This window comes from Eutrigla gurnardus, assembly GCF_963514095.1.
Source record: "Eutrigla gurnardus genome assembly, chromosome: 8".
NCBI classification, from domain to species: domain Eukaryota; kingdom Metazoa; phylum Chordata; class Actinopteri; order Perciformes; family Triglidae; genus Eutrigla; species Eutrigla gurnardus.
In genome coordinates, this window is record NC_139922.1 from 10,554,184 (window position 1) to 10,562,255 (window position 8,072).

Here is an 8,072-nt window from a genome sequence, read left to right on the forward strand (position 1 = left end):
CCTCAGTAGCTTACCAGAAAAGGAGAATAATAGGTCCTGTTCAGAAGTTGCAGGAGGGAATCATGGGGCGGTATTAATCCGTTTCTTTGGTAAAGGAGATATGAAAGGAACACTGAAGCACCTTTCCTCAGCATGTCGAGAACCTCAGTTAGGAACCTTCCTAAGCAAAAGAGACTTTTCAGCCACAGCACTGGTCAGTGTCTCTCTCCCTGTTCCCCATCTCAGACAAATGGCATCCTTGGAGCTGCGCTGGATGTTCTGCAGGGTAAAGCATTGGTGGCACTTCTCTATGTTTCCATTGTTGCTGCTACCATTTGTCTTCCCCTGCATTAAGAGCATACAAGCTGCAATCCATCGAAGTGAATAGTCTAAATATTTTTTGTCCAACAGTGAGGCCTTGAACACTGATTACAAACTGGTAAGCCATTTAGAAATCAATATGTCTTGACTCTAACTCTTGTATAGACAGCTTTCACAACATCAACTAAAGCTACATAGACGCAAAATCCATAGAAAGATGTGTACAAATGTAATGAGGATGTCCTGCGGTTACTCTTTTCTGTCCTAACTTCCTTTCCCTCTTCTTGCTTCCCATTCTTTTTTCCTTCAATCATGTGTCCCTCCTTGGGTACCATCCATCTCAGCCAACCTTTATAGAAGTTCACCTCAGCCACTTCTATTAGTGTGTGTGTGTGTGTGTGTGTGTGTGCGCGTGTGTGTGTGTGTGTGTGTGTGTGTGTGTGTGTGTGTGTGTGTGTGTTTGAAAGCAAACTGAGGTAAAACTTTTCATATCTAAAACAAAACAAAATAGTCACCTTGCTTCAAAGAAGCAGGGTAGCAGGTGGGAGCTCCAGAGCCACAGGTGGAAGGAGGACACTGGGAGGTCACGCCCTGGTGATTTACAACCAGACAGCCAGGGGAGAACAGACAAGAGTCACAAGGAAGGGGAAAAAACACCAGACAACAGAGGGAGAGGAAGGGCAGACAGCCAGATTCTAACAACATATGGTTGGTGAAAGAATCTGTGGCAATCATTTTCAATAAGCAGGCTGAAGACACATAGCTGCATTTAGGGACAAGGCAGAGAGTCCACTTGTTATAAAAGAGTGTTTTCATTGAAACCGCTGCACATTCATGAAGCTGTTTTGTCCTTCACCTTTTGTTCCGTGCTAAAATCTATTAACGGTTTCAGACAAACTGAAATAAGGTTTTTTGTGCTCGTCCTCAGGAAGTGAAAATTCATATTCACAGAAAGAGCAATATGTTTTAGGCTTTTCTGCCTTTTCCCTTTAAAGTGTTAGCTTAAAGCATGTACACATGTCCCAGTAGTAACCATGTATGCACCAGAATAGGAGTAGAATATGTCCTCTTAGAAAAGGTGTCTCAGGCGGTGCAACTGCCGGTGCAGACTTCACAAATTGAGGATGATTGCCCTTCTTTAATGTTGATATGGGACCCTGAATAATAAAAAAATACCCTGCTGTAATTAAAATTTAAACAACAGCATGTGATTTCATGATGCGTTTTTTTCATAATGCAAATTAAAAGGACATGAAAAACGGACTAAAACATATTCAAATAATAATAATAATAAAAACAGAGTGCACAGCCAGATTAATTCCTGAAGACGACACACGGAATTAAGTGGCCCTAAAAATATTTTTTGAAAGGTCCGACATATACCATCATAATATATGAAATATGACTTGTGGGGGGAAGCTAATTTCAAGAGACATGTATAAAAAATGTCAACATGAACAAATTAATGCAGGCTGGAATTCAACCATGGTGCTGTTAATCCTGTGATGTAGAGTAGATGAGTAAGGAGGGAACTAACTAAATAAAGTATAAAAGGCCACAGGCATCCAGGTCCTGGCGCTGCTTTGTGAAATGGTATTGTTGTTGGATTACAGCACACTTGTAATGTGGTTCAGGAGGTTTTATGTTCTGTTTGTCATGTTTATATACTGAGGTGGATCACACAGATACTGCTGTTAAAAATAACTCTGGATTTTTTAAAGCACCTTCACTATAAAGAGGGAGTTCAGATTGTATCTGAGTGCTTTTAAGTATCTATGGAAGTATAGAAAATGGAGGATGTGATACATTGAGAAGCATTAAGATGCATTAAGATGCATCAAGAATTGTTGAGAGGTGAATCATAATAGAATTAGAAGGCCAACGAAGGTTCACACCTCTCAGGTTCTCTCTAGATGTTCCCTGTACGCCGACGCTGTGGAACTGCTTCCTGTTTAAATATTTTCTCTCATCTGAATCTGGGGGCTTGCAGATGGGGATGTGACAATGCATCCAACTCCTGGACATCCCTGGTCTCACATTATATTGATTGCCTCTGAAATATGTAATTGCAGTAGCCATGGCGATGTCTCTGTCAAATCTAAAACAGAACTGCAGACTTTTAGTCATATTCTGACACTGAGCGAGCAAATTCCACAAATAGTCTTAAATCATTCAATATTTAGAATACAGTTGCAAAGAGCAAACACCATGAATACACTTAACATTCAGAGCCAGAGGCAGCAGGTGTCCTTTTGTCTCTGTGCCATCGTTAACTCGTCAACCATTAACGACACCATCAACCTTGGTGTGTCTGATGTGATGTGTATTTAAAGTGACACAAAATGTTTTTCCATCTATTTAACAGGTGTGCTCCACCTCGCCTCTCGTCATCATATCTCGCCAGATATTGCCCCAAGCTGCCAGGAGGGCAGTCACTCCACCAACAGCTTTAGTAGACCAGAATGCAGTGCAGCCACAAGACTTGTTCTGGGTGCATGTTGCAGCTCTCACTTTTGGTCCACTGAAGCTGCTCTCGATTTGTCTTTTCCACAGATACAGCAAATTGCTAGACACAAGCTGATACATATTCTCTGGGAGATGTCCAAAGGCATCTGGGAAATGTAAGCAGTTTCTAATAAAGTTTCTGACATAAAAGCTAATCTAAGGAACTTGGCATCACATCTAGGGACCCATGCACACACCACCACTATATATATATATATATATATATATATATATATATATATATATATATATATATATATATATATATATATATATTGGAGTTAGCCAGAAAGAGCATCAGCATCATTTAATTGTTGCTGGTCCCTTACCCATCATTGTGCAAGTTCTCACTTCATAACAGCTGGTCGGATGCTATGGTGTCTCATTAGTCTGTCTATGTATATTTGATGAGCATTGTTGAAGGGAGCCTGAAAATTAAGAACCAACTGCTTGCAAATATGATAATAAAGAACTTGGAACTTCCTTCTCAAAATCCGTACCCATAAAAACCTGTGTATGTGTATGTGATACAAGTGCAGAGAACAGTATCCACGGGCTGAAGAACATCCTTGTGAGGGAACATCTGAACATCGCAATCTGCTTCGTGTGCACAATGGTCCCACGAGCACGAGGTTGTAACAAGCTCGACACTACCTCCACGCGTCCATAACTTGCTCACTCAGCAAATAAGACCTAAGAAAACTGTGTTGCCATGGTTTTATACTCGGCGGCTCAATTTCGGCGCTGTGTTTGACAGAGAGGAGTGAGTCATCCAACACACTGTCGCTTTAACAATGGTTCCTGACCACACTCACACAAGGGCAAGGTTGCAGTTAAAGATAATGGCTCAGTACTACAATGTGCTGTCTATCCTAGTCTTCCAGCAGAAGTATTTATATCCATTCCTAATGGACACACTCGAGTGTCATAGCCTTGTCCTGGCTGGATTCCACCAACTCATTCATGCCTTTCTAAGGAATCTGGGCAAAATTAACAAAGGCTGCAGATGTGACACATTCTGCTCCAAACATATGCTGTATTCATCAAGGAGACTTCTCAACTTCAGTCCACTTTATAGTTCATTTAGTCTCCATCCATCCATTGTCTACCGCTTATCCTGTATTTAGGGTCACGGGGGGGCTGGAGCCGATCCCAGCTGTCATTGGGCGAAGGCAGGGTACACCCTGGACAGGTCGCCAGTCCATCGCAGGGCCAACATGTAGAGACAAACAACCATTCACTCTCACATTCACACCTACGGGCAATTTAGAGTCATCAATTAACTGTGGGAGGAAGCCGGAGAACCCGGAGAGAACCCACGCTTACATGGGGAGAACATGCAAACTCCACACAGAAGGAACCCAGGCCGACCCGGGAATCGAACCCGGGATCCTCTCGCTGTGAGGCAACAGTGCTACCCACTACACCACCGTGCAGCCCTCATTTAGTCTCCATCAAAATGAAATAGAGTTTTACATGGTTTAAAACATATTCCGACCAAATTACTGACTGCTAAATTACAAGGATGGCTTTGTCTTTGCTTACACAAAGATTGCAACCAATGGTATCATCACATTTCAATATTACAGACATATTTGCATGTCTGACAGGGCTGATCACAAGTATGGTGTTTTGATTAATAAAAGGTGCCAAAATGAGTGAGAAGAAATGATCTGATGTCATGTTGCAAACTGTAGCTTGCATCTGGCGAATTTGTTGAAACCGTCCACATTTACAATGTTACAGTGATGCGCTACATACAATGGGACTGAGTTGTCCATAGTCTGGTGTCTTGGGTATTCCTCTCCACAGTAGATACCATGATATGTTGGAGACACTCTCTAGTTATGCTCTGGTTTTTTTTTGTTTGTTTCATGGTGATCTTTTATTTATAAGAATGAATCCCTCTGGAATAACTTTGCACGAGTCCGCTCTGTGTGAAACGATTGGCCTAAAAATATGAATAAATAAATAAAAAATGGCAACGTGTCCAGCCTCGGAATATGACCTCAGTACTGTAAATCCCCTGTGTGGTATCAAGCCAAGGTGAGTTAAGAGGATGCTGCTGCTGGAGTTGTGTTAGTATTCTCTCTGCACTCTCTTCACATTGTGCAAAATAGATAACCGGCACAAAAGAAGAAAATGCTTTTCATTATTAGCGTTGTGTTTCAAATCATTCACTACTCCCTCCCGCTACAGGGGGAGATCAATACATAGACTGTACATAAGAAGTGGACAAAGTCATCTTGACATCACCCATTTTTTTTTTTGTGAAGGCTTGAGTTTGGCCTTTTGGCAGTTGCCATCTTGACAGTTTTGCAACCAGTGATTGGGAGTGACCATATTTGAATTGTGGAAGTCGCAGAGCATCACCCTGAGGGCAACCTTACTGAATCTGGCTCCATCTGGCTTCTGGTGTGAAGCTTCATAATTCAACGTAAACCTTAGTGTTGAAGTCATCTTGGCGAATTGCATTGGTGGCGTGGTAACATTGGTAGCAACCTGTCAATCACAAGCTAGCCCATCCTAAAGCATACCTTGCTTTCTGTCTATTTCATTCTAAACGGGGACATCATTTTTTAAATGGACATCATGCTGTATTGAAAACTAGTGGTTAAGGCCATAAACTCATGTTAAAAATGTTTACAGAGATAATACAAAGTAGTGTCATTTTCTCACAGACTTCCATGAGGAGTTAAAACCCTGATGGCCAGTAGAGAGAATGCAAGTTTAAAGCATTATTTACGTCTCTCTAATTAAAACGTGCAGGATTAACAGCAGCTGGTGGACCATCCATTATTAATGTAGACATATTTTTGTAATAAATACATATTGTAAGCAAATTTGTTGTAATTTTTTAAGTTCCCCATATGCTGTAATGTTTATGTCTAGGATACGTGGCTCATGTCAACGTGGGGGTATTAAGTATAATATTAAGCTCATTATCCCAAATTAATAAATAAATATAATGTATGTTGTGACCTTTTTTTTATCACCACAACTCATACATTTATTTTAATCGCACTTCTCTCTCTACTCTCATCCATCAGTTGTACACTAATTTTCAAGACAGATTGTGGGATACATTCAAATATAGGATATAATAATTATTGCTATACATTTAGACAGCACTAAAAATTGAATGGCTATTCATGCAGTTCAATTTGCAAGAGACCCATATCTTACTGAAATAAAAATAAGTAATAAAAAGAAAGCACTTATTAGTCCGATGGTTCAGGAACATACATGCATATAAACGAGATACATAAATAACATCACAGTTAAGACAATCAGCAGACTCCCCCCACTGTCCACACAAGGACACATGCCATCCCATATGATTCACATAATTTTTAAATCAACAATCTGACTCTACTCTAGATAATTACGTTTGGCACCACAGCGTGAATCATTCTTTTGCTTTGGTTTTTGTTTTCCTGCAGATCTATGAATTGACATATTAACGGATGAAAATGGAAAAGAAAATTGTTTCTCCTGAAATTGGCATCATGGTTATTATAAGTGTTATATTTTTAGAAACGGAATAATAGAAACAAATATACACATTTATGCATACATTCACAGGTATAAATACATTTCTGCAGTACAAATTATTCTATAATTATTATTATTATTATTACAAGAAGATCTGAACCAAACTGCTAAAGGTATCCCACCTTTTTAATGCGTCATCTGACATTTATCTACATGAGCCTTGATGAGATTGCCCAGTTTAAAGAGCACACCATTTTAATAGCTTTAATTAAATGCGGAATACTTAAGTGCAGCCTGAGTGGTTAATGCTGTTCTCCTGATGTTTAGGTCACCATCTAATGTTCAGTGAAGGTGGGTTCCTATGTCTTCACCTCAACATATTCTCCATAGGAGGCTCGTTCTTTGCTCCCATGAGGCAGAGAAACGGCATGCAGTGACAAATGATGACATGCCAAGTGCATTCAACAGTTTCCACCCTTCTGGGCTTCTTTGCCAAGGAAAGATACAGGTTTGCTGTGAATGACAATTAGCTTTGGCCAATCAGTCTATTTTTAGTCATGCAAAAAATACTTTGCGATGCGGTTAATTCAGAGTGCTGTTAAACCAAAGCTCCCTGTCTTTATATACACCTCTTAATTCACTTGATGAGTCTTGGGCACTCATGCCTTTAGGCTCTTATCCAGTGGCACTTTTAAATTAATGGAAGTTGTTTCAACGGTGTTCAAGTTGACAGGCCTAACTGTTTTACGTCTTACTCCCATAGGGCAGCAACTAACCAATCTTACATTCTGGTTCACAGGCTTATAACAAAAGTTTAATCTTTGCTGTGCTGAGTTAGAAACAAATTGATTTGAAACATGAAGGTTAACAGAGCCTTGTGAGGAATCTCCTCGAATATGACTAGAAATAAGATAAAATACCCTACAACAATAATACAAATGTATCTTTGGGGCAAACTGAAGCCCTGTTGAGTCATGGCATTAAAATGCATATTGGACAGCCTCAAGTACAGGTGTGAAAGATGATAAATAACCATATTTAATTATTGACAAGACAAGACAAGGCAAGTCTCTTAAGCCCTCATTTTTCTCTGTGAAATTAGCTGGAAGTGATGCAACAAAGCCCCGGTGTGTTTTACGTGGAGTGAGCACTGCGCCTGACTCGTTTTCTTTTGTTTTTTGTTTTAAAAACATTTTAAATGCTACATTGCTTGTCAGCAACAGACCGTATGGTAACTTTGGAGGCAATTTGGCCTCACATGCTCGGGTAAATGTGGCATGCAGTTAACATAAAGGTAATCATTTTCTTAATGAAAGCTCCTGACGGTTGTGTTTATTTGCATATAGAGCGGGGAAGTGAGATCCCATCATGTGGTCACTGGAGTCGAGACCCATTCTAATGCCAGGTGTGAATTTTGAGCGTATTTTAGTCCTGCTAAATGTGTTAAGTGTCCTGAGATGACTTCTGTTGTGATTTGACACTATAAATAAAATTGAATTGAATTGAATTGAAATGCCGTACTACTCTAAGATGCATGTTCGTGCCCGGTCTGAACTGGTCCTGAGGTGCAGGAGCTCCATAGAGACCCAGGATCCTCTGTCAGCTTGGTCATGGGTTGCAATCAACTCACATGTGTTCACAGATGGGACTGCAGTGAGGGTTCGTGCCCTCGTCTCTGCACCAGCAGCAAATGCCCGCTCATGAAGTAGTGGAATTTATGCGTCTCTGTCAAAGTGATCCCAACAGAGAGGCTTCTATTTTACGATTTAATT